Below are 27,924 nucleotides of genomic sequence, written 5' to 3'. Positions count from 1 at the left end.
CCAGGGCGTGATCCTGGGAACCCGGGATCGAGTCCCACATTGGGCTCCCTGCATGGAGCCTGCTTCTCCCTCTGCCTGTGTCTCTGCCTCTCTCTATCTCTGTGTCTCTCATGAATAAATAAATAAAATCTTTAAAAATAAAAAATAAAAAAAAATAAAAGTTAATGCAAATTTATAGGGGTGCCTGGGTGACTCGGTTGAGTGACGCTTGATTTTTGGCTTAGGCCCTGATCTCAAGATCGTGAGATCCTGAGATTGTGAGATAGAGCCCAGATTTGGGCTCTGCGGGCAGCGGGGGTGGGGGGTGGGGGAGTGTCTGCTGGAGATTCCCTCCCTCTCCTTGTGCTCTTCCCCACTCATGAGCGCACTCTCCCTCTCTCGCTAAAATGAATAAACAAAATCTTAAAAAAAAGTTAAAGCAAATTTATACACATCCAAATCCTTTTAAAAGTGAGAAAAATGAAGGTAAGTTGAATGCCACACCTACCTGTCATTGCTTAGCTGTGGCAAAAGGAAAGCAACCCATTTCTCCCTTATCCACAGGACTAAAAAGTATGGCATTTCCTCCCACTATTTCTCATCTCTTCTAAGTATTCTCTTGAAGGGGATCAACTCTTAAAGCTAGAGCTTTCCTAAATCCTCAGCACCACATTTCATTTTACCAGAGGATTAAGATCTACCCCTGTGCCCTCACTCCCAGCATACATGTCAGTATACTCAGTATACTTTATTCATTTTATCATTGAAAGTATAATCTTGTAATGATAAGCAAAAGCGTCACCCAATCTATTTCTGAAAAGGCCAAAAGACTTAGGAAGGAAAATGTCCTCCTCAAGGTAATTTGGTTTAAAGATACGTACTTAATGGTGCTGTGACATTCAAAAAAAAGCATTTGTAATTCCAGAATCTTAGGACTGAAAAAGGACATCTAGTTGCCTCTACACTGAATTTATGAAAGAAGCTCCTTTTTTTTTTTTTAAAGATTTTATTTATTTATTCATGATAGTCACAGAGAGAGAGAGAGAGGCAGAGACACAGGCAGAGGGAGAAGCAGGCTCCATGCACCGGGAACCCGATGTGGGATTCGATCCCGGGTCTCCAGGATCGCGCCCTGGGCCAAAGGCAGGCGCCAAACCGCTGCGCCACCCAGGGATCCCTGAAAGAAGCTCTTGAAATGATAGAAGACTTCTTTATAGTTGTTAAGTGGCCTTGGGCAAATTACATAGCCTAAATCCAGTTCCCACAATAAAATGAGGATATCGGTGCCTAGTCAATAGGGTTATTCAAGAGTTAAATGAGGCAAATGATTAAAAAGTATTAGGCATTTTTAAAAAATTAAATAAGTAAAAAGTAAAGAGCCTAACATGTAGCAAGTCCTCAATAAATGTTATTGTCTTTCCCCTCTATTTAATCAAGAGAAAGAAACCATAAGTTGATTTAAACCTTGGCCCACGTGCACACACCCATGCAAACCTCCGTATTACAAATGAATGATGGATGAAGAGAGATGTGTATAAAGTGCATTTTAAATTTCTTAGGAAAAGCATATTAAGACATTCCTTATTCTAGTGTTTTTTTCAGTTTTAATTTTCAGGAGAGAGGGTTGCAAAATACAGACAGAAGTATTTATGATATTTGAAGGGAAATGCTCTTATCAACAAGACATAAATGTACGGCAACTTGGATAAACAAAAGTGAGTCCAACCTTAAAGCAGAAATATTCCACAATTTAAGCAGCCACGTTCATGAAACGTGAATCAAACTTCAAAAGGGCATACAACTTAGGAGGTCCAGAAATTAGGGAGCTCACTTCCTCTTACATTTTAGCATGGGTGGGGCAACTTCTAGCCCATGGGCCAGATCTAGAATCTAATTTCATCAATGAACAGGGTGAAATTGCTGCTGGACCCCAAAGAGTCATTTTTATCACGGGGAGTTCTCTGAATATTGCAGTTTATCCAGCATCTGTTTAATCCTTGAAGGTGTAAATATTAGAGTAATCAAGAGCTGTGAACAATTAACTCGTGTCTGAACTTTTCAAAGGACAGCGAAAACCTGACTGTGATTCTAGATGAATTATTTAAACTTCTTTAGACTATAAAGGTTAAGAGTTTTGGCTAGGTGAAGTTACAGTTCAAAAGCAACACAACTTTATGAAGTTAATGGGTAATACTTAAGAGCCACGCCACTGACGAGGAAGGACACGGCTTCCACACGGACTGACCTCCCGCCTTTCCCAGCCTCTCCGCTTCCTCTCCCACTATCCTGTCTTATTCCTTCTCTTGCCTTTTCACTCATCTGTCTTCCTCTCTACCACACTGTTCTACTTTTCTTAATCAGAATCTTCCTGAAGTCTTTTCTCCATTTCTACCACTTCTCCATTTTCTACTGTATGCACCACTTATACCACTGAATTATTTAAAAGAACTTGTACTCATTGGCTAAAGTTGTATGTGCCCTCTTAATATTTTAGAGCTGTATTTTACATTTCTCCATGGGGGAAAAAGGAATAGGTCAAGTCACTTCTTCACATGTGCTCCAGAGTCAAAAAGAAAAAAAATTTTTGACACGAAAACTTTCTTTAATCCTAATCCATAGGTCTCTGGGGACACTGCTTGAAAATTTTACATTATAATATTTTATGACAAAATGTTAACCCCATCAACTGTAAAGTTATAATGAATGCTACAGGATTTGATTAGCAGTAGGAGCTATGCATGGCATTGTTAGCAAGTTGAACAGAAAGATCTTCTTCCTAAAATATTCTGCATAGAAATGCTTTAATTTGGGATCTGAACTTAAGTGACATATCTGTAGCAAGAGAATGACAAGAGCTTAGTTCCCTGGCACTTTCCTTTGAAGTTGCCAATGACTCCTTTTACTTTAAAACTACTTACTACCGCTCACCAAAGCGGCAGTTCAAAAGCAGTGTGTGGACAATTGTACCACACACTGGAAGGTTACACTTGCAGATATAAACCCCCATTTTATCCTATTTTTAAAAACTTTTTAAAAAAGATTTTATTTATTCATGAGAGAGACAGAGAGAGGCAGAAGCACAGGCAGAGGGAGAAGCAGGCTCCACACAGGGAGCCCGACGTGGGACTTGATCCCGGGTCTCCAGGATCACGCCCTGAGCCAAAGGCAGATGCTCAACCGCTGAGCCACCCAGGGATCCCTAAACCCTCATTTTAAATGGGGGGGGGGGAGAAAAGAAATTCCTGTGGATACAAACTTGTCCAGTGGTTAGGAAAAATTCTACTGAAAATCTGGCTTACTTTTTGGCACAAAACCCAAGTTATGAATTGCCCACAGTCACCACACTGTTGAAACTAGCATTCTCTACAACAGGAACAGATTACATGGTCTTCTACCAAAAAATCAAACCATCTCAACAAAGTATGGCCATTAAAAGCCATTTAGCTCTTCCCTCTGGCTGATAAAGGAAATACATTTAGCTCGAACGTAATTTTTCTTACCGTTAAAGGATACCGTAGGAAGGCATGATCGGGGACACAGGTAGACAGACAAGCAAGATGTGAGCCCAGAGAGAAAACCGTCCCTTAAAAAGGCATCATCTTCCAACCCAAGTGAGGGGTCTTTTTTGGACAGCCATTTTGGACAAGCTCTGGCCTCTCGTTAAATGTGACATACTGAGTCAGAGGCAGACGTCTTTCTGTGGTTATTCGCTTCCTGTCTGATTAATTTGTTGTTTGTTCCTTCCTCCTTTGCTGCAGTAAAAAGAAACTAGATTGGCTTTACTTAAGAAGCCAGCAAGGAAAAAAAAAAAAGAGCCTAAATTTAAAAAATTAAATGTTTCTCTTTTCCGCAAGGTGTAACATATACTTCCCGCACAGTGATAAGAGGAGACCAGGATGGCCATCCAGTTGGCAGGTCAACGTTATTCTAGATACCTGCACACAAATAATTGTTCAGAGAGCCTGAGATTCCTTCAGGAAAATGCCACTTGAAAGTATCACTCTCAATATTGACTATACCATTCAGTGTTAAGGAAAAGAGTCGCCCAAGCACTAGAAGCTCTCAGCTACACCAATAATTAGGGTAGTGATTCTTCCTCATGCACAGAGCATTCAAGTGTGTGGAGAGAAAGTCGCAGATGCAGGTGAAGAGAGCGGGTCAGGTGTATGAAGGCAAATGAGGTTTGAAATGTGGTTTGGGTGCCCAAGTCAGGAATAATGCACAGCTCACATCGTATGAAGATCCAGAGCTTTCTGTGCCACGATGTTTTGTTTCTGCCCTCCACACTTAACAAGATAACGACTCTCCCAGAAGATGCTTGACACAAGCACAGAAATAATGAGCGCCGGAGGAGGAAAGGCAGATTTCTCATTATTAAAGAACTCTAATAAATGGGTAGGCGATGGACTACATGCAGAAAACCTTGAGTTACATACAGATATCCTGAAAATGCTCATAATTTTTCTCTTGAGCCATCTGAAAGGTTCAGACTTACCATCTGCAACACATAGCGTGTAACTGAGAGGAAAAACTTCGAGAACAAAAATGTATCATCGGAAGAATGAAAAACGAAGGCACATTTCGGAAACTACCTCATTGTAATATTAGAAACTTTGGGTCCTGATTCTGCTGGGTTCAGAAGGAAAAGCACGAGAAGCCCACCAGTTGCCTACTATTCCCAACCCTGTAAAATGACAGGACTGGGGAGACCGGTGGTTCTCAATTCCAGAGGTGGCTGGAAATGCGTGGACTCATTTGTGGTTTGGGGTAGGGAGCGGTGTGCTGGGATGGGGGGTGCTGCAGGGTCCAGGAGTGAAGCCAGGAACGTGGAATTTCCTATGATGCGTTGGATAGTCTCACCCAAAATACCGACAGCACGCCGACTGAGGGAGAGTTAAGGTCTAAGGCTCATTCAGGCTCTAAATTCTTTGAGATATGAATCAAGCTGCACGAGTAGAGTTTTATGATGCAGGGCCTTGGCAAAATTCCTGGATGCAGAGCACCGAGGGATTAGGAATGGAGAGTCCTCCACTTTGCTTGGAGCCATGTGACGTGCAGGTGTGGGGCACGAGACAGAAGCGGAGGCCTGCTGTTAGCATCTCCTTCCCCCTCCACTAGCCTCGGGAAAATAGAAAACCTGGTCAACTACCAAGTGAATGCCCGAGTGAGCCTTTGGGGAAGTCTAACTACAGTCAGGTCTAAAAAGGGAACATGGGCAATATGATGATTTCTCTAAGTATTTTCTGAGTTATTTTGAAGGTCTCTGAGTACGGCTGCAAACACACGCACGCACACAAATACACCCTCACCGTACAGTACGCGTGCAGTACCCGTCCATTCCCAACCATCAGGAGAAGAATTGCTTAAAAGGCTGTAGCCCCCAAGACATACAAGGGGGTCGTTTGTCCAGAGTTTGGGTCTATTTTCACCTTTATTGAAGACATATAAATACAGCCGACTTTGGACACATATATGAGGTGTCTACTCGCCACCACTGGACGTAAATCAGATAATGTTCCTCCCCTGCTTAAAATCCCCAGTGGTGGGATGCCTGGGTGGCTTAGCAGTTTAGCGCCTGCCTTCAGCCCAGGGCCTGGTCCTGGAGACCCAGGATCGAGTCCCGCATCGGGCTCCCTGCATGGAGCCTGCTTCTCCCTCGGCCTGGGTCTCTGCCTCTCTCTCTCTCTCTGTGTCTCTCATGAATAAGTAAGTAAAATATTAAAAAAAAATCCCCAGTGGTTTCTCATTCCACTTAAAAGGTCCAAACTGTGCCAGGAGCCCACAAGAACCCACAACATCTGGCTCCGCCCTAGCCCTCTGACCTCATCTCAAGTAACACCCCCTTCTTGGTAATTTACCTTCCAACCCTTTCTGTTCCTTAAATGCATCCAGCCCATTTGCATCTCGGGGCCTTACACTTGTAAGCCCTCCCACACGACACTCATCTGGTTCCTTCTCATTCTTCACTTGTCAGCAAAAAGGCCCCTCCTTATGCCCCATCTCTGTGCCTGTTCTCTTTTATGCACAGCACATGTCACCACTCGACATCCTTTTCATCTACTGAACTGTTTGTGTACTTGTGCGTCCCCACTGGAATTCAAGCTCCGTGAGGACGGGGACCTTCTTTTCCGCTGTCGTTTCAGCATTGAGAACAGCCTGTGACACTCGGTAGGTGCTCAATAAATACGCTGAGTGGAAAAGAAAATCAGTATCTCCTAAAAACTCTTCCATAATATAATATTCCCTTAAAAGCTTAAGATTGTTTCCTCTTGGGGTGCTTGGGTGGCTCGGTTAGGCTTCCGACTCCTGGTTCAGCTCAGGTTGTGATCTGAGCGTCACGAGATGGAGTCCTGTGTTGTGTTTAGTCAAGAGTCTGCTTGAGATTCTCTCTCTTTCCCCTTCAGCCCCTCCCTCTGCTTGTGGACACACGGTCTCTCTCTCTCTCTCTCAAAATAAATAAATAAAAACTTAAAAAAAAAGATTGTTTCCTCTCAAATAGTGAATAAGGAATGCGAAGGTTAGACTTGAACCCTCTTCTCGGGAAAGTTTAAGTTGAAGGGAACTTTTCCAGAGGAAGGATGGCACAGATCAGCAGGCAAGCCCATTAGCCCCCAGTGGGGCTTGGCAGACCAATCTGAGCTTACTGGGAGAGTAACACAGTGATTAATAAGCTCCTGGACCAATCAGGTAGAGAATCCTCCATATTCATGTACATAAATACCAAACCTAGAGCATGTTGGTATAAAACAGCAGCACAGTTCTCACCAGTCTGGGAAAAGTGGTAAAGGATCACAGCCTACGACCCTCCTGTGGTGACCCCGACTCAACATAGATGGAATCAGGGCAACAGCAACACGTGTAAAACATGAGATTTGTTTGCTTAGGATTCTGGTTTTCCAGGTTGTGTTTCCATGACTACCTGCCCCGGTTGTAGACAGATGTTTTAGAATACAGTTTCCTCAATTCTAACACACCTTCAATAGCAAAATGCCCTCCTTTGCAGCTTTTTTAGGGGGGAAGAGAAATACATGCATTTATGGTACAAGGAAATCTACTTTCAAAGCGTTAAATGTGGGGATTATGTAATTTAAAAGAACGGAAACAAAGTAATTTCCCTCTTCCCCACCAAATAATCAGTACAGTTACACAGAGGTTCGGTCACTTAAAAATAATCTCAGAAAGGGGTGCCTGGGTGGCTCAGTCAGTTGGGCGGCTGACTCCTGATTTCAGCTCAGGTCATGAACTCGGGTTGTGGAATCAAGCCCCAGGTCGGGCTCTGCACTTAGTGGGGTGTCTGCGGGAGGTTCTCTCTCCCTCTCCCTTGCGCTCTTTCTCTCTCTCTCTCTCACACACACACAATTAGTAACCTCGGCAATACACAGAAATTGAAAACAATGTGTACTATGCAATGCCCTGTTCGTATAAACCGGTATCATCCTATTTGGGGAAATATCGGCAATATCTGTTTGTTTTGGCAGCTCAGTATGAGTTCATCCTACTTACGATGACGTCCTTCAGTTTCTGTTTGCAGCCCCATCTCTCCCTCACGCTCAGACCTGTGGGTCCAGAGCCTTGTGTTCCCACTGCAGACACAGGAAGAGCATGTGATTCAGGGCTGGCTAATCAGAGTCTTGCATTCATTTGGCCCCACAGACTTTTTGAGTGACAGCCTGTGAACTCATTAGAGCCAGGGAAACTTGCAGCCTGAGGCAAGGATATTTCCGCCAGATGGGCTGGCATGGGACCTCTGAGGATAAGGGGCTGAAATGCCCGCACTCATCCTCTGACCCCATGGGGTCTGAAACTGAAATCAACAAAGTGGGGAGTCAAAGGTGGAGAAAAACCAGTGACCAACCTTGTTGGCTGAATCCATCTGTACCTGAGGTCGGCTCTATCTCTGGACTTCTAATTTCCATTAAGAAACAAATTCTCCACGTTGTGTGAGCTGGTATAGTCAGGTTTTCTATCACTGGCAATGCAAACACTCTTGGGACACAGAAATCTGTCCTAGAAGTGAGTGCTGAATGTGCCTAACCCTAAAATGTCCAAGTGACTGATTTAAGGTCAAGTGAAGGCTAGTGCAGGATAGGAAACTAGAGCCCTTGTTATGTGATGACAACACTGCTGCTTCTGCTGCCACCTACTGAATCCTTGCCCTAATAAATCCATGGTCCTACAGATGATGGTGCACCATCATTTTTTTTTTTAAGATTTTATGTATTTATTCATGAGAGAGAGAGAGGGAGAGGGGCAGAGACACAGGCAGAGGGAGAAGCAGGCTCCATGAAGGGGATGTGGGACTCGATCCTGGGACTCCAGGATCACGCCCTGGGCCAAAGGTAGGCACTAAACTGCTGAGCCACCCGGGGATCCCCCCCCCCTTTTTAAAGTTTTTATTTATTTATTCATGAGAGACCCAGAGAGAGAGAGAGAGAGAGAGGAAGAGACACAGGCAGAGGGAGAAGCAGGCTCCCTGCAGGGAGCCCGATGGATGGTGCACCATCATTAAAGGATCTGGAGCAAGCATTTAGAATGTTGGCATGGGTTGGCTAGTTCTTGAGGCCTTCAGTAAGAACTACAGAGAAGAGATAATTTGGGCTGAAACTGACTGGAAGCACAGAGAGAGAGAGGGAGAGAGAGAGAGAGAGAGAGAATACAACTATTAGAGGGCTTTTTTTGCCTGTGATCTGCAACCAAGATGGCTGAGAGCCAAATAACCTGGAACCTTGTGGTTTGGAAAAGTCAAAATTTCTATGCTATGCATAGAAAACATTAGATAAAGTAAGGTCAAGGGTAAGAACCACATCAGGAAATACATTTGGAACACAGGAGAAGCCTGATACCCCATCGTCCCTCCACAGACTTGTTCAGTGGGTTATAAAACAAACTAGAGACTGGTGACCGATGTCTCATCCTCTCCTTCTCCAAATGGGAGTCCAGTCACAAAATTCCTCTTTTGTTCTCCCTCTACCATTGTAGGCTGGGTGTCAAACTATATTGGAGCCATACATGCAGGTCTATGGCTTCTACTAGGTGCATTATAAAGAGTTTAAAAAGTCAAATTATAGCATTATGTTTTATTTAACACACTGCATGAAAAATTTCATCACAACATGTCCTCACAATAAAAGGGTATTAATTCGGCACTTTGCATCCTTTCCTTCACACTGGAGCCTTCAGAGGTAAGTATGTATTTTACTACTGGCAACATTTCAAGTGCTTAAGAGTCACTACCAAACCGGACAACACAACTCTAGATGGTGTGGCCTGGTGGGAAGGAGCCCCACCTTACTACTCATCCTCTTCTCTGGCGGGATGCACAGATGATGCTTGAAGTCTCTGGGCTGCCCAGAGGCACCTGTGTCATAGCTTCAGGGCTAAGGAGTTTGTCCTGCTTGGAGCCATCTCTCTCTGTGTCCCTGTTTTTTAAAAATTTTATTTATTTATTCATGAGAGACACACAGAGAGAGGCAGAGACATAGAGGGAGAAGTGGGCTCCCTGAGGGGAGCCCGATGTGGGACTCGTTCCCAGGACCCCTGGACCACACCCTGAGCTGAAGGCAGATGCTCAACCACTGAGCCACCCAGGTGTCCCTTGGAGCCATGTCTTAAAACAGGGCATTCACTGGCTAGGGCATTCCCTGGCTAGGTATTTCTGGGTTTGTGGCCAGTAGAACTAAAGACCCAAACTGGCTTCTCCTTCCAGAGTCTTCATGCTGACAATCTGCGCACAGGACTTGAGTCGAAGCCAAGATAAACTGAATGTAATACCTGCAAACCGGGGGCTCGGAAGAGAGTCACAGACTCAGAAGCCTCACTGGCTTGCCAAATGTTCACCTAGTAAAATCTCAAGTCCTCGCAGTAACTAGCAAAGCCCACCGGGTCTGACCCTCTCCCACTCATCTACTCGCGGCCTCGCTTCTCCTCACCCCTCGCCCATCCCTTGGTTCTAGAGTGTTCGTGATGAGAGTTTTCCCCTGGTTTCGTGGCTTGCTCCCCTCACTCGTTCACATTCCGGGCTGTCTGTGCAGGGTCTGCTCTTCCCACGACAGAAGGAGCCCCACGAGGGCAGAGAGTGTTGCTCAGTGTTGTCCTCCAGCTGCTGTAGGTCAGTATGACATGTCACCAGGGCTTGAGAAACAGCTATAAATGGATTTTAAAAGCTTCTAACCCCAAGTCTAGTTTCATCCTTCATTTAACCTGAGGTTGGGATTAGGTTGCCACACACTAGGCTTTGCGGGGGGGGGGGGAGGTGAGGGTGCCAGGGTGGAGGAGGTATGTGCTGGATTTGTTCCTCCAAAAGGGGCAGGGGAGGCTCTTGCTCCTCCTGACAGTCGTGGACACAGGACAGCCATTTAGAACAACAGGAGGACGTGCCCACACATGTAACGACTCTTTGTCAGGCAGGGTTATTTGCCAGTGTCGAGGATATGTCAGGGCCTCTTAAGTTGGGAAATGAGCAGGTGATTCGCTTGGAAAGAGAAAAGGAGACTCGCATCCAGAGTGGGAAGAAAGAGACCCCAGGACTACCCAGAAAGAACAGTCCAGAACAGGTTCGTAGGTTCATATTCAACCAACCTGTATTTTATCCCCGGGGACCAGCTGTCCAGTGCACGGGGTTCTGAGCACACAATGGAGAGCCCTGTGTCACTACACAGTTTGACAGTTGTATACTCACCAAACAACAAACGACAACAAATGCTGAAGTTGGAACATCACTCACTATGTCCTCAGGGCGGACCAATGCTGTTTATGTGTGGAAAGACCTTTCATGTTTCCTTTGAAAGCAGGGTCCAGTCTTAGGTAATTTAATTCAAATGCAAAAATTTCCCAGTTGGTCACCAACATCCAACGCAAGTTGCCCCCAGGGGAAAACCCGTATGAAATACAGAGAGAAGTTTCTTTCAACTCAAGGGGAAAACTGGTGGAAAGCCCCATTTTCACATCCTGCGATGTATCCACTTGTGCACACACATAGGGAGACACTCCTGGTATAGGGATAGCCGTGTGTTCCTTTAGGTTGCAAATCATTAGGTAAAAGCCCAGGACGGGGCCTTTATAATTATTTCTGGGGTGGGGACAATAGCCATATTGTTCCTTATCCAGACTTCTCTATATGTTACTTGATAGTCTCTCGCTGGAGGATAGAAGCCATGGGGATATGAGAATCCTTCCATGGGGTTTTCAGGAGACAAGAGCCTATACAGCACTGTACCTGTGGGCCTGACGTCACCTACCTGAACACTGCAGGAAGGGCTCAGTGACTCAAGACTTCCCCTGGGACCCTTGACTGTACAGAAGCCAGGCCTGGCTGGTGCAGCTTCTACCTGGAAGAGAGGGGCCCAACCACTCTGCATGTAGACAGGAAATGGGGCATTTGTGGGGGCCCTCCTAGGATTCAGACCCGGGGACCGGAGATGCTAGACATCTATAGTGTACCAGACTGTCCCACTCAGTAAAGAACTGTCCCACATGATTTTCAAAGGTCCTATTAGAGACTGACACAGGAAAAAAACTATTGATGGTTATATGATCAATCCCAGTCCTTGGCTCCATTTTAAATATAAAGTCAAAGTAATTATTGCACTGTTGTACGAGCTCCTGAATTTTCCAGTAATGCAACTGTCACATAAATGAAATATTGTTTTGCTCGGATTTTTCCTAACAGTTTTTCACCCCTTCTGGAAGATCATGTGCCCAAAGGCATTGCCACTCCAGGTATGTATTTCCCTCTTAACCAAGTTGGTGTGAACCGGCACCTGCCCATTCACCATGGTTACACGTGGAGATGCAAATACTCAGCCAATTGCTTCATTGTTTGCTAATGAGCTGTACTGATCACTTACAAATTGAAGTTATTGTATAATAAATTATGTTCCTTTTATTTCTTTCTCTTTTTGGGGGGGAGGTGCAGAGGGCAGAGGAGAAAGAGAGAATCTTAAGCAGGCTCCATGCTTAGCTCGATCCCACAACCCTGAGACCAGGACCTGAGCCCAAATCAAGAGTCAGATGCTTAACCAACAGAACCACCCAGGTGCCCTATTTCTTTTTTTAAATTATAGATAAAGATTATATAGACGTGGGGGGAAATTATGTGTAGTCATTATTTCATTGACGGAGTTTTGTTGAAGTTTGTGAAGTGGGCACCAGAAAATAGTATGAAAAGTGGGAGCAGGTCAGACCAGGCTGAGAGCCATTGCTTCTGTGCTTGCAGTCAGGATGCAGTTTAATGGTTCTGCTCCTCTAGCCCAGGAAGGGGAGGAGGGGGCCCTAGGGACCACAGCTGCTCACCTACAATCCTGGGAGGGGATTTTGTACTTCCTTTCCAAACAGGTCACAGATTCGTGGTGCTTCTTTCTCTTGCTTCTTAGCAGACCCTGCTTCTCTCTCTCAGTGGTGTGGTGGAAACAGAATTTATTCTACTTTAATGACCCCAGATTCCCAGGGGATTCTGTTACTCCAAGAACTTTCTGCCTCTCATTGGCTTGCTCTGGATTCTCCAACTGCCTGGGAAAACAGACTGTTGGAAAAACACTTTCAGGTTGTCCCTGATGGGATAGCTACCCTACTAGGACACAGGAAAGACAACAGAAAGTGATTCCTACTGGACCAAGCGCATGTACATAGTTCTCTCAACTCCGAATATGGGCGCAGGGCCAATAGGATGCAAGGAAAGGGCATGATCAGAAGGGGTGTGTGTGTGTGTGTGTGTGTTTGGTTTTTGGTTTTGTTCTGTTGGCTCACTGCTGACTAAATGACTCCTTCCCCTGCTTCATGGAAACTGCTTAATTCAGCCTTGGACCATTTTATTCTGCTTCGGAACCAATCTGACAGTATGATGAGTTAGTGGCTTATGTAAAAAGCAACTCCATGGCTACATTTAAATATTGACAAGGGAGGATGGGGTAACCGGGTGACAGGCAATGAGGAGGGCACTTGATGGGAAAGCACTGGGTGTTATGCTATATGTTGGCAAACTGAATTTAAGTTTTTTTTAAAAGTAAAAAAATTAAATAAAAATTTTAAAAATGATAGAAAAAATATTGACTAGTACACCCGAAACTAATACAATATTGCACATCGATTATTCTTCAATAATAAAATTAAATAAATAAATATTTAGTTTGGCAATACCAAGCCAAAAGATTTGAGGTATAAGAACCATATGTGGTTTATGTTTTAGGGAATACCCTCAGGAAGATATACGGACAGAGTTTAAAAAAACAACAACAATTCAATAGCCTCTTCCTGCCACACCCTGACCACCATTAAAAAAAAAAAAAAAAAAAAACTAAAGAAAACAGAGCCCAGACATGTTAGTCTTGGCTTTCAGGAGGCAGTTGTGTCCTGGACAAGGCAAATAAGTAGCTGTCTGGGGACTGTGGCTAAGGTCAAGAATAGGCTAGGCTGTTGGCATAACGTCCACTTCGGCCAACAGCCCCTGCCACGCTGAGCACGGCCCCTCTCCATCTCCAGGGCTACTTCTTCCAGATTAGCTTCTCCAACTTGATCCTCTGCCATCACCACCTTTTCTACCCTTGACCTGGCCCCACTCAACCTCTCGGCCAATCTGCTCCAGCCAAAAAGAAAAACACAAAACAGTGAATTGCTTTCTAGAAATAAAAACATTTTCTATGATCTTTTTACCTGCTTACCCGACCTGTGTGTCTCTGACCACATGGCTAACCAGTGAGCAGGACCACTGCTAGGGCTCCTACGCCTAGGATGGCACATGATGATCTATCCATCATCCATCATGTGCCAAGTACTGCTGGGGGGACATGACAGCGATCAAACAGATGAAAGTGTCCACCCTTGTGGAGTTTACTTCATATCTGAGTTGATGATACGATGAAAGGAAAATGAAAAAAAAAAAAAAAGAAAAAAAAAAGAAAGGAAAGTGAATTTATCCTCTGTATTGTGCAGTGCAGGTGTTCATTTCGGCCCAGTTCATCTTATACAAAGTAGCCTCACAAAAGATCACTACTGAAGAAAGGCTAACTCAGGCCAACTCTAATGTAAATGCACAGCACTCCAAAGTCCTTGGGGAGGGGGGTAGGCATTTCGATTTGAGAATCATTTCCATACACACATACTTGAGGGCCTGCTGCCAGGCCAGCCCACAAAAGTCTATTTAATTCATTATGTGACTAAACTGATTCTTCAGTTCCAAGTCTTCAAAGGAAAGGACACAGAGGTGGTGGGGTAGGGAAGGGGGGGGGGCGAGGGGCTCATTACTCTGGTGTGCCCCCGGCTCGGCCTCTACCCGCTTCCCCTAGGCTGCCCTGCAATTTCCCTTGACCCCACTCAGGACCCTGAGTGGCTCCTATCCCAAGGTCATAATTCTCTTCCCCAGGATAAGATGATCTCACCAACACAGAAGGAGGAAATCAGGTTGTTTTGAAAGAAAGAGTAGCTATTAATTCAAATGATGTTGAATTGGTGGACTTTGTATTGAGATAAAAGAATACATTTGGCTGGAGGGAGACACTGTAGCAGGGTCCCACTGTCTGGGCATAACTTCCTTAAGTCTCTCCTACCTTTCATAGTTTCCTTCTTTCACTTCAATATCTTTTTCTTTAGTATTTTCTTCAAACATGGAAATGTTCAGAAAATACAAATTACTTATTTATTTTTAAAATATTTTATTTATTTATTCATGAGAGACACAGAGAGAGAGAGGTAGAGACATATGCAGAGGGAAAAGCAGATGCCCCACAGGGAGCCCAATGTAGGACTTGATCCCCAGACCGGGGGATCACGCCCTGAGCTGAAGGCAGATGCTCAATGGCTGAGTCACCCAGGCGTCCCCAAAAATGGAAATAATTTTTAATATGACCCATTAGTACTCAGAGAAAACCAGTTAACATTTTGGAATTTCCTTCCAGTCTTTTCTTCCTCTCTGTGTATTTATCTAATATGACATCATATACATGTAGTTTTATATACTTTTTTCACATTTCCTCATATTATTAAATATTCTCCTAATGCAATTTTATTATTTTTTATTTTTTAAAGATATTATTTATTTATTCATGAGAGACACAGAGAGAGGCAGAGACACAGGCAGAGGGAGAAGCAGGCTCCCTGCAGGAAGCCTGATGTGGGACTTAATCCCAGGATCCCGGGATCACGCCCTGAGCCAAAGGCAGATGCTCAACCACTGAGCCACTCAGGTGCCCCTCCTAATGCAATTTTAATCACTGAATATTTCATTTTATGTGCAGTCTATTACCTAGGTAACTATTTTTCATTGTTTAACATTTAAACTGCATCCAATTTCGTTATTATAAATCCTACCATGTTAATAGCTTTGCATCTAAATATCTGTGGTCATTTCAGATTATTTCCTCAGGACCCATGTTTTAGAGTACAGTTGCTAGAAAGGAAGATATGACATTTTTTCTTCTAACAATCTTGATACATATTGTTAAACTATCTCCTCAAAGTGGTAGCATTTCTTTTCCCATTAGTACCTACTTCATTTCTTTCCAACATGTGCTATTATTATTACTTCTCAAAATCTTTGCCAATTTGATAGATGAAAATTGTATGTATGGACAGTTTTGATTTTCATTGCCTTTATTATTAGTGAGGTTGGCAGTATTTCATATGTCTATTGTTTTCTCCATTATTAGTATACTTTTCTCCATCGACTATTATTTGGATTTTTTAAATCATAAGGCATTAGTCTTTTCCTTATTTCTTCTACTTCTGAAGATTCTAAAGATTACTCCAGTCTCCAAGACTTTTCATAGACAAAACAAAAAGTTCTAATCATTAGGGGGCTAGGTGGATAAGCAGTGATTATTTCTGTGTGTTGATAAAGCAAATTTCATAAATCAAGAACGGCCTCTGTTCCCAATAGATAGATGCTTACAAAAGAATTCTCTGAGAAGGCAACAGTGGCCAATTTTGTGTGGCCTGTGAGAATTTTCACCATTTCAAGAAATGTCTCCATCCCATATCAGAAGGAGGGGGCAGGACATCTGGGCACATCTTTCTACAGTTCTCTCCCTGCCTCAAAGGAAGAAGTAGGAATGTCCTGATTGTTATTACACACGTGCATGCATGAATACCCCTAAAGTCTGAGTACCGAGAATAATCATCATGACCCTGAGTCACTTCATTCCATCTTTCACAAGACTAAAGTTCCCAGGAACTGAGGAGTAATGTAGGCTGACCCAATGAGTCTCCAAGCTTCCTTTATCTTCGCTGTCTTCACTGGCCATTAAGCAAATTTTTTGGATAAAGTAAAATCTAATTTAGAATTTTTTTTAATGATTAAAATCTTGGTGATAAAAATCAGCTTTGTGCATAGGTCATTCAGAGGAACTACTGTTCTCTACTTGATGATTCACCTGAGGACCTGGGCTGGCATGACCTCCCCTGGCCTCCTTTCCACTGGGTCTTCCCAAGTCAAAGGCTCTCCTTCACTTCCTACAGTTCTCTCTGCTGGACTCAGAAGATGGTAAGGTGCCTGGAGCATACTAACCACTCAACCATGTCAGCTAATTTTTTTTTTTTTAATGTAAACTTGGGTTTTTTCTTTTTTTTAAGGATTTTAAAAAATGTATTCATGAGAGAGACAGAGAGAGAGAGAGAGAGAGAGAGAGAGAGGCAGAGACACAGGCAGAGAGAGAAGCAGGCTCCATGCAGGGAGCTCGATGCAAGACTCGATCCCAGGACCCCGGGGTCACAACTTGAACCAAAGGCAGATGCTCAAGCACTGAGTCACCCAGGCGCCCCCCACGTCAGCTATTGTTACTATTACTAAGTAAACCAAACTTGTCCTCTGTTAGTGCTACTTGGTAAAGGAGGAAGCATAGCAGGTAAAGTGGCTCTTTTTGTTTATAGAGGGATAACTGAACACAATGTGAGAATGAAGAATTTACCCTATGTGCTAACTGAGAAAAACTAAGTACTAGCAATTTCAGAGTCTCTGTTTTATAGTATCGCACAATTAGTTTTCAAATATCTTTAGGATTATGTCAAAAAGCTGGCATTGGTCCACTCAATTTGTGCTAGTCTCATTCTCAATCATGAGTACCTCTGCATTTTTGTGCAGTTCCAATTATCACTAGATTCGATGAATATAAATTCAGAAAAAAAAAGTGCCCCAGAAACCTCCTAAAAATACAGTTTCTCCTAAAAGTTAAGGAGAAATAGGATTAGGGAATAGGGAGAAATAGATTTTATGCTCACTGCTTTGTTTTCATTCACCTGGAGAGGCTCATTGCCAGTCAACTGGCTTGTCATCCGTTCCTAGAGAAGGATGGGAAGCCACTTGTCTCAAAATCCTCCACTGCGGAGAGCAGAACTTCTCTTCAGGGCACTTAAAAGATGCCCAAAAGCCCTTTGGGGTGGTCTAACCCAACTGGGGAATGGAAGACAGAGCTTATTTTCAAGGCTGCTTTATTCTAGTGGTTAAGGAGCAAACAAAACAGTAACAGTCTGTGAATGTTTTCAGAGGTGGCACATAACGAACCAAGAGCAAACAGGCCTTGAGGGAAGATCTGATTTCTCTAAGCAAGTGAGAAAATAAAACCACGATTCCTATCATTATGCCCAAGTTCAGTCACCAGAAGATGATGGCACTCTGACGTGAAACGTAGTCGTGCCAAGAGTCAAAGTTTCAGCAAAACTGAATGCCACACAGAAAACACTGAGTACCCAACTCTTGTCGGCAGGGAATTCATGGAAAACCAGTATGAAGATGACTGATGTGAAAGTTCATTTTCCCAAATACAAAGGCTTCTGTACACAGAACTTTCTATTCATCCACGACTTATTCCTACCTCGTGCAAAATGCTCTGGGGAGGCACATTTCTATTATTCACTAGTGGTGTCTACTGAATTCTCTTCAACCTCTGATTACAACAATATGGTTTTCTTCTTTTGCTTTCTCCCCCCTCATATCTTAGAAAATATAAATGAGAGTCTCTTAAAAATGCTGAGAGAGGGATCCCTGGGTGGTGCAGCGGTTTAGCGCCTGCCTTTGGCCCAGGGCGCGATCCTGGAGACCCGGGATCGAATCCCACGTTGGGCTCCGGTGCATGGAGCCTGCTTCTCCCTCTGCCTGTGTCTCTGCCTTTCTCTCTCTCTCCCTCCCTCTCTGTCGATCATGAATAAATAAATAAAAATATTAAAAAAAAATGCTGAGAGATAAAAAAAGATGAAGTATCTCAAAATCTTTATAGACATAAGCATCATATAAAAGTTTAAGCAATAGAGAACAAGAGCAACACATGTGTTACTCTAGATTCATTAAATATTACTATCTGTGATGGGACGCCTGGGTGGCCGAGCAGATGAGCGTCTGCCTTTGGCTCAGGGCTTGATCCCGGAGTCCTGGGATCGAGTCTCACATCAGGCTCCTCAAGGGAGCCTGCTTCTCCCTCTGCTGGGTCTCTGCCTCTCTCTGTGTCTCTCACGAATAAATAAAATCTTATAAATAATAAAAAAAAAATTACTATCTGTGATATGGGTAACATCAGTTTTTAAAATGCAGCTTTTAAGGGGCACCTGGTTGGCTCAGTCAGTGGAACATGTGATCCTTGATCTCAGGGTTGTGGGTTCAAGCCCCCCACTGGGTGCAGAGATTATGTAAAAATAAAATCTTGAAATCAAAAATTAAAATGCAGCTTTTTAAAAAGTTTTAAATTATAATATGACTGTATTCTAAAATGCTCAAGATAGTGTACACTATATTCCTGAGGGAAGTAAGTGGTACTCATTACTGCGCTGCTAGAATTTGGACTCTTACAGAAACAAAGTCCACGAAAAAAAAAAAAGGAGGCACCTGGCTGGCTCAGTTGGTTAAGCATCTGACTCCTGATTTTGGCTCAGGTCATGATCTCATGGATCGTGAGATGCACCCTGTGGGGCTCTGCACTCAGCGAGGAACCTGCTTGAGGCTTCTCTCTCACTCTACCCTTCCCCCCAAGTCCCTCCTCCATGCTCATGTGCTCTCTCTCTCAAATAAATAAGTAAATCTTAAAAAAAAAAAAAAAAAGTCCATGAAAGACTAAGTCAACTCAGTGGTTATTTTCCTTAAGTGTAACTCCTCCTCCCATCCGACCCCAAAAGCAAGTATACTTTTAAAAATGCAAAATCAGGGACACCTGGGTGGCTCAGCGGTTGAGTGTCTGCCTTCAGCCCAGGGCATGATCCCAGGGTCCTGGGATCGAGTCCCATGCTGGGCTCCCTGCATGGAACCTGCTTCTCCCTCTGCCTGTGTCTCTGCCTCTCTCTGTATCTCTCATGAATAAATAAATAAATAAAATCTTTACAAAACTAACCAAATAAAGTTTAAAAATATATATAAAAAACAGAATTTAATGAAAGTCAAATCGGTTTTTTAATGCATAAGTCTGGGAGTATAAAGAACACCATAAACTTGGTAAGATTATTAATAAGGTGATATATTTGAATTCCCTAGTTTCATTTTCCTTAACATAAATATAATAGTACTTAAAGGTTTAGGATTTACTTTTGAGATAATATAAGATATTACTATCTTCATGACAGAAGAAATTCATGACTTTTTTAGAAAAGGGGATAATATTTATAAAACATGTTAGTGAAAGCACTGTATATATTTGTGTATCAACATTCAAAGGTCATTCATTAAAAAAATTTTTAAAGTCTAGTAAAAAGATAGTTGAGCATGGCTTTGCATTTTCCAAAATTTGTCAGGACCAGAGAATCTGGAAGTATCAAAGATTAAGTAGAAATCCATATTCAAAAGAGTTCCATGGAATTCTCAGGAAGAGAGCAGGCAAAGGGTCATCTGAGGACATTATTTTAGTCTAAACTTTGAGAATCATTCAAATGGGGGAGCCAATGGCTGATGTTAACAGAGCACAGTTTTCTACTAGTAAGCTCAGATGCCAGCCCACCCTCTCGGCCAAATTTCAGGGGATCAGAAGCTGTTTCATGAAGTCATGCGCAAACATGAAATACACTAGTAAAGGTTTGCTGCCATCCCCTCAGTCATTGCTTTGCTTGCATGGGCTCGTGGCCAGCAGGAATATCTTCCTCTGCAAAACTATTTCAAATAATGACTTGGAGGAAGTGGTGTGCTGATACCATGAAAAAAAAATCCCTCAAACACAAAGATAGTTCAAAAAGCATCTGTATATGGCTCAGAGGAAACAAACAGCTCAGCTAATTTCAACTCAAAATAAACCCAAGAGACCAGTTTACCTTGGCCATAGCCACACACGCATGCCGGAAAACTGAAGGTTGGTGATTATCTAGTGATTTTGTGTGGTGCCAAAGGAGATGAAAGCGCAGGGTTATCCATCCTGGGGTCAGGATGGAATTACAGAAGATAACCCACCCCAGCATGCTTCAGACACAGAATGACATGTATATAAAAGGACTTCACACTGTTCTCTCCATGCAACATCCCTGGACCTCGGCTGACATGGCAAGCCTGATGTCCCTTCCTGAAGCCACTGGCAGATCGGAAGCTAATCCTGAGCCTCTGGGAGAGCCATGGTCTCTCCCTCACTGAAGTCTTCCCATGGCTCCTCTCTCCACAATGGTGTCTATACAGAGCTAAGAGAGGAGAAGGACATCTAAATCATTTGTCTCCTACATTAATTTTGGGCTGAAATTCATTTACAATCCCTAAAATGACCAATATTGAATTTGCAACTTTGGGGCATTTAAAAATATTCTTCAAATTAAGTGGGCACATCATCAACAAAGATCACACTATATTTGGTTTTGAAAACCATTTGGAGTTTTCTGTAAAAGCAGCTACTTTTCTAAGAAGATAGGTGATGACTGCTACCAAAATCTTAAAAGGATCCTTATTTTATTTTCAAAAAACTTTAGCTGAGAAGATCACTAGATGCGTCAGCAGAAGTCTTAAATTGTTTTTTCAGCCCTATTTTGTATTGCTATTTGGAAGTCTTTATTACTAATTGGATTGGAAGCCCCAAAAGCCCTTTGGTTCATTTGGGGGAAATCCACCTCACAGCAGGACACCTATTTATTTCATTTTATTTCCATTTTTGTGAGGGGCAAGACAGGAAAGAGTGATGATCTTTAACATCAGAAGTGTGTGTTGTTGACCTTCAACTGGGTAGTGAGATTTTTAGTTCAAAACATTCAGTACCCAGATCACATGTGGTGACAATTAAAATATTTTAAATGGTGCTTTTCCTTCTTCAAGTGTTGGCTCTTATATTCAAGCTGGGCACAGGAAGCAGAGATTTTGTCTCAGCTCAGTAGCCGACTCACAAGGGCAGCTCCAAGCTCTGCTGTTTTTGTGGTGGGGCACCAGTTAGCAATCCTCTGCAGCTCATAAAACCCAACATAACCTTTTGGGCTGCTCTGGAAAAAACACATTGGGTAATAAGGGATAGAATGCTTTCTGTTCAATGTTTCCAGTGTTATTTTCTGGCCCAAAGAAATACTAAATCATAGGCATCTGGAAACGAGAGATGACCCAGTAAGAACAATGCTCTTACGTAGTCTATGAGCACTGACTCCCCTAAGGGTTCATCTACCTGTTTCCTGCTGTGTGCTTCACGCAGAGCTATATAGGCATTGGAGCAAATGGCCATTTCTACCAGGCTTGGCTCAACTCAAGTGCTAGGGTGGTCTTGAAGTGAAAGTAAAAGTGCCTAGAATGATCCTTAGTACACAGTAATGGCACAATAAACATCAGCTGCTATTACTGCTGCAGGAAGTGACATAGCATTGTCCTGATCACCGTGAGGACACGACAGGTGTGAAGAGATGCAGATCCATGGCAGTGACCGAAGTATGAGTGAAAGAAGTATGGTCTAGGAGGACTGCACCATGTGACAGTAATATCCCCACTCTGAGCTCTCCCAAAGGGATCATTCAGTGATAGAAAATAATTAGAAGGCCCATTGGCGTTTCTGTGTGTAGTTTAGACACCATCCTAGGTCTGCTGGTCCATGCCATGGAAAGGATCGAATAAGATACCACGAAGTAGGCAAGTGCAACATGAGGTGTTGAGGGGGTGGAAAGGCCGTGGCCTAGAAAGGCACTGGTTCCATCTGTTTTTCACAGTTCCTAGTCACATGGTGTCCGTTGTGGTTCTGAACGGTAATGAACAGGCCTTAGAAAATGAATCCGCATGCCAGGTGGAAAATACTGAAAGTCATCTTGTCGCTCCAAAAGCGTTACATTGCTTTTGTGTTTTGCTTTTTTTACCCTTTCTTTATTCTCTGAGTTCCCTTGGAAGAATAATTTAAAATTCCACGATCACAGAGCTTCCTTTGTGCCTACCTTCCCCTTCCAAGATCAGCTGCCTCCGAACCAGCCACCCCAGCCAAGGCCGACTGGACAAGGGCAGGCCCCGGCCCCAGAGAGGCCAGTTCCTCCTGCTGGAGAGCAGCACTCTGTGACCTGGCCGCGCACACAAAGCTCTGCTCGGACAAGGCCGTCAGGTTCCTCCTTGTCTCGGAACTGGGAATGGCGGGGACAGGCAGGCTGTCGGTCACACCAGGGCAATGAGAGGACACAGGCACAGCTGAGCCAGTGAAGCGGTGGACCTACGAGGGGAGCTGATCCATCTCTTGGGACTGAGGGAGGGCACATCGTGGCTTCCTAGGTACCTAAACTACCCCATATAATTCTGTAATTCTAACAGTGGCAATACGAACAGTAACAAGAAGAGCCAACATTTATTGTGCCCTTGCTATGTGCTAAGGATCATTTTAGGTACCTTTGCAAGTATTAATTCATTCAATTTTCACAATAACTCCATTAGGTAGATGATGATGATGATGATGGCACTGGAGCACAGAGAAGTTAACTAACTTGACCAAGGCTACACAGCTCGTAAGTGGCAGAGACACATTCAGAACTGAAATGGCTTGGCTCCAGAGCCCATGCTTCTACACAGTGTGTGCCTCTCTGTGGGGGCAGTCCTGGGTTTCCTGTCCTTATAATAAAAACCCCCTATTAGGGTGGCCTGAAGGGGTTCTATTTCTCGCTCCCCTACTGTCTCACAAACATTTTTCTTGGCTCTGCTCATTATGAATCATAATCACTTAAGTATATATTTATTAATTCAAGAACTATTTAATGCTTACTGTGTGCCAGGAACTACTATGAGCTTTGGAAGCTAAAGAAGAATCAGCCTTGTTCTAGCTCTCAGGAACCTTCTACTTTGTAGAGAAAGACTGGGTCTGTACATACCACCCTATCAGAAGGTGCTACCAGTAGTTATACTGGCAGGTCATACCTCCACGACCTTACGCATAATATATTATTATATACCATCTTTGTGCACACTGTGTTCTATTTTTGCATAATAAGATACTGATTGTATTTGAAGCTCATCATTTAAAAAAATGCCTTAAGAGCACATTTTAAAAATCACCAAAACAATGACAGATGTGGTAAAGATGGCTTCCTTCCCAGGATTCCTCATCAGAGTTGGGCTAAGGGGACGTCAGCAAGTCATGCTCACACTGGCTGGAAACAGCTCTGCAAGATTATCTGCCTACAGGTGGTACTGCAGTGTTGTGCACAGCTGGAAGGCGTCTCAGAAACATGAACTGTGGCCTCTTCCTCCATTCCGCCATATTCCACTGTTGGCAACTTGTTCTTGGCATGGATCCTCATTCCCACCACACAGGTATTCATTTATGTCTATAGCACTTGCAAGATAGTGCTCCCGGACACCAGGTGTCACGTCTTGTCATCTTTCCAAACCTACAGCACCAGCACACTGCTTTGCATCTGATAGGCTTTTGATACGTTTTATTTTATTTTATTTTTGATACGTTTTAAATGATTGTTTTATGACAGTATTACAATAGTACCAGTGTATCATGGGAAATGGTGAACTCAAGTCTGAAGAAGATAAATTATCTATAATCCTACTAGGTAGAAATACACATTGTTAACTTTTTGGAATATTTCCTTCTAGTCTTGATACATATATAACATTTTAAAATTAGGAATGTAATGTATGTATTTCTGAAACCAGTTTTGGTGAACCTTTCATGTCACTCCATACTCTGAGAACATGGCTTTTAATGACTGCGTGATTTCCTACACCAAAATTTATTGAACATTCTCCTATTGCTGCTCATTTAGTTATCTCTCACTTTTGGTTTTTATAAATGTGCTACCAATATTCTTATACACCTATTGAACATAAGATGTTCAGCTAGGATTATGCAATAGAAAAATTATAGAAAAAGCACTGGATCAGCGTTTGAAAAATTTAAATCCTCTTGATACACAGTGCAAGTGGTCCACAGGGAAGGCTTATGCTCCTTCTGGCATCAAGAAAGAATGCTTCCTTCACCAAACTCTCACCAACACTGAATATTATAGTTTTAGAAAATCTGGGGATCCCTGGGTGGCTCAGTGGTTTAGCGCCTGCCTTCGGCCCAGGGCATGATCCTGGAGTTCTGGGACCCAGTCTCACGTCAGGCTCCCTGCATGGAGCCTGCTTCTCCCTCTGCCTGTGTCTCTGCCTCTCTCTCTCTCTCTCTCTCTCTGTCTTGCATGAATAAATAAATAAATAAATAAATAAATAAATAAATAATCTTTTAAAAAAAGAAAATCTTTATCAGGACACTTGAGTGGTATAGTCAGTTAAGCTTCTAAATCTTGGTCTTTTTTTTTTTTAAAGATTTTATTTATTTATTCATGAGAGACACAGAGAGAGAGAGGCAGAGACACAGGCAGAGGGAGAAGCAGGCTCCATGCAGGGAGCCTGACGTGGGATTCGCTCCCAGGTCTCCAGGATCACGCCCTGGGCTGAAGGCGGCGCTAAACCGCTGAGCCACCTGGGCTGCCCCAACTCTTGGTCTTGACTCAAGTCGTGGTCTCAGGGTCACGAAATTGAGCCCTGCATCTGGGTCCATGCTCGGTATGGAGTCTGCTTGGGTTTCTCTCTCCACCCCTTTGCCCCTTCCACTTGTGCTCTCTGTCAAATAAAGAAATAAATCTTTAAAGAGAGAGAGAGAGAGAAAATCCTTATCTCAATTTGGTTTCTTCAGTGGGTCAGAACAGATTGGAGCCTAAATTTAAACTGTGTTCCTCAGTAAAATTTCAGATGGGCCACTTGCAAACAAGAGCAAAATGAGCCTATGATCAGCAGTCCCTTACTTCAAGCCCTTGAAGCCTTAAAATACCTCAGAATTTTAGAAATGGAAAGTACTTTAGAGATCACTGAGCAAACTGTTTCAGTTTATAAATAAGGTAACCAAACCTAAGAGAGGTTAAATGACCCGGGTAATGTATTCGACTTTGAACTAGAACTAGCTATCTTGACCCACAGTCATTTCTGTAGAATGGGCTGATAACCTGATGGAAGCAACAGACCATTGTTATCAGGGTAAACACCTACAGGGAAAAATAGCATAAGAAAATATTTGGGAAAGAAAACACGATCGTTCTAAATTCTGTTTTATCTTCACGACACAAGTGAGAATAAACTGGTTTATTGACCAAGGCAAAAACTCACAAGTGAGTACTGCTCTACTCTGAAGATCCCTGGCTCCAGTCTAGAAAAGATATTTTCTTCCTGGAACCATTAAAATACTTAGCATTGATCGATTATCCTCCCTTCCAGCCAACATTTGCTAAGAATATACTGCTGTGGCCAGGCACTGTGCTAGGTGCTGGGGTAGCAGGGGGAAGAGAACCAAGTTAAGAAATGAGGGATTCACCCTGGGGAGAAGCAGGCAGGAGGACATGTGAACAAATCCTAACCCACGTGACTGGGCGGGCACGGGGTGCCCGAGGTGTTATGGCAGTGGCAGAGCAATGGCCATGGATGACTTCACAGAGGGGCTGACACATGAGCTGGGCCTGTGCTTGAAGCAGCCTCCTGGGAAGAGTGGGGAGGCCAGCATCACAGGCAGTGAGAGAGCAAGGCTGCTCGGAGAGAGGGCCAAAACATGCCGGCCGCACACCCCAACTCATCAAACCCCCGTGCTCCCACAAGCAGACCGACGGACACTGGATGTTTCTTAGACTGGTGTTTATTCTGACTGGTGAGCACTCATGCCTACCAGCTGTTAGATATTTTTGATATCAGCCCTGCCTCTAAGGATGCTATATCTTCACTTAAGTTTTTCAGAGGTTATAGAGCTGAGAAGTTTGGGATTTGGGCTTTACCTATAAACATCACAAGGCAGAAACAACTCTAACACCTAGTGTGGGGCCCTCCTAAGAGGCATTATATTTCTTGTTAAATTATGAACTATTTGAAAAGCCTGATGGCTTTGAGAGATAAGAATTGGTAGACTGGGATGCATGGCATCAAAAGGGCTAAAACAGATTTATTATAAATTAATACATGTGGTTATTTTTTTTTAATGCACTAAACAGTAGTATCTAGTGGCCAGTCTAATAACTACTATAATTTTGGAGTAAAAATGAGGGTAAACAATATTTGAATATATCTGAAATTAAACTGTATATAAGTTATTTCTTCATTTTGAGTTGAGTGATATTTGACATATGACACTGTATTAATTTAAGGTATACAATATACTAGCTTATATGTTGTAATATGACTACCATTATAGCAATAATTAGTACTTCTATCACATTACATAATTTCCCTTTCTTTTTTAGTAGCTGGAATAATTAAGTTATAGTCTTTTAGCAAGTTTGATAATTATAATACAATATTGTTGTCTATATTCACCATACTATGTATAGGTCTCAAGACTATTTACTACTTGTGGTATAAGTTACCCATTCTTATGCAACAAAATTACCCCAGAACTAAACAGCTTAAACCAACAAATATATTTATGTCACAGTTTCTGAGGGTCAGGAATATGGGCACAGCTTAGCTGAGTATCTCTGGCTTAAGATCTATCACAAGACTGCAATCAAGGTGGCAAGTGGGGCTGTGTTCTCATCTGAAGGTTCAGGTAGGGGATAATCTGCTTCTAAGCTTACTTAAGTATTGGCAAGACTCAGTTCCTTGCTGGCTATTGGTCAAAGGCCTCCCTCAGGTCCTTGCCATGTGGGTCTCTCAACAGGCCAGCTTATCACATGGTAGTTGGCTTCCCCCAGAGCGAGCAAGAGAGTGCCAGAAAGTCCCCAAGATGGACACCAGCCTTTTTATAACTAAATCTCAGAAGTGACTTCTTACCCTCTCTGCTGCATCTTGTTCACTGTAAATGAATCCCTAAAACTAGCCCACATTTAAAGGGAGGGATTTAATATGAGTGTGAATTCTAGGGGGTAGGGATCATTGGGGCCCTCTTAGAAGCAGCCCACCACCTAATGACATCAAGTATCTATGACTTTTATTGGTGATGATACCTCAAGTGCTGCTAATACTGTTGCAGTCTGTGGGCTACATTCACAATAGAAGGGAATGCAAAACTGGTTAGAGGTTGATAAAAATAAAGATGCATTATTTTTTCCACTCACCTCACAGACTAGGTTAAAAACTCCTGTGTTAAAGGATGAAGCCTATCTTGAACCATCTAAAAATCAGTTTGATGCTCTGCAGATGAGCACAAGGATTCCTCACACACCCCTGGAATCCAGTATGTGTGGGCATTTACTGTGTTTGAAGAAGATTCCATTTTTGTTTGTTTGTTTTTAAACCATGAGGTACTGTTAGTCCAGCTCAGGAATAAATTGACTTTAAAAACCGTTTCCACAGCTGCAAAAGGCAAGTGTTTGGCACCAATAAATTAGGATTAGTGGAGCTTGGTTCATATAATGAACCTTTCACCTCCTCTGGGCAGGTGGTCACCAAATGATCTATGGGAACAAACAAGCTATGTTTTAAAGTAATAACCATTTTTCTAATGATAGGTAGGACTGAGTAGAAAGCTAGTAGAGGGAGATGCTGTGTTCCTGCAAAATTCAATCTTCTTAAGCTTGGGGTCCTCGGAAAACATGAATCAAAATTATGTCTCCAGTGCCATTTTCTTGACCTCTGCTTATTATTACCTTTCG

General features: G+C 43.0%; 1 protein-coding gene across 4 annotated transcripts in view; it reads right to left on the bottom strand.

Moving 5' to 3' along the window:
* The window catches only part of WIPF1 (WAS/WASL interacting protein family member 1), a 122,984-nt gene that overhangs the window by 41,037 nt on the left and 54,023 nt on the right, over positions 1-27,924 (bottom strand). The window contains exon 1 of one of the 4 annotated variants that reach the window (XM_072811006.1): positions 11,217-11,306. The exons of 2 other annotated variants lie outside the window; for them this stretch is intronic. The gene's annotated coding sequence lies outside the window, so the exon portion shown is untranslated. Of the gene's footprint in view, positions 1-3,479; positions 3,787-11,216; positions 11,307-27,924 lie in introns of those variants that run through there. One more of the 4 variants, XM_072811004.1, reaches the window with a different exon arrangement.

This window comes from Canis lupus, chromosome 34 (assembly GCF_048164855.1).
Source record: "Canis lupus baileyi chromosome 34, mCanLup2.hap1, whole genome shotgun sequence".
Taxonomy (NCBI): domain Eukaryota; kingdom Metazoa; phylum Chordata; class Mammalia; order Carnivora; family Canidae; genus Canis; species Canis lupus.
The sequence above is the reverse complement of the archived record's forward strand: the minus strand, read 5'-3'. Positions and strand labels throughout refer to the sequence as shown.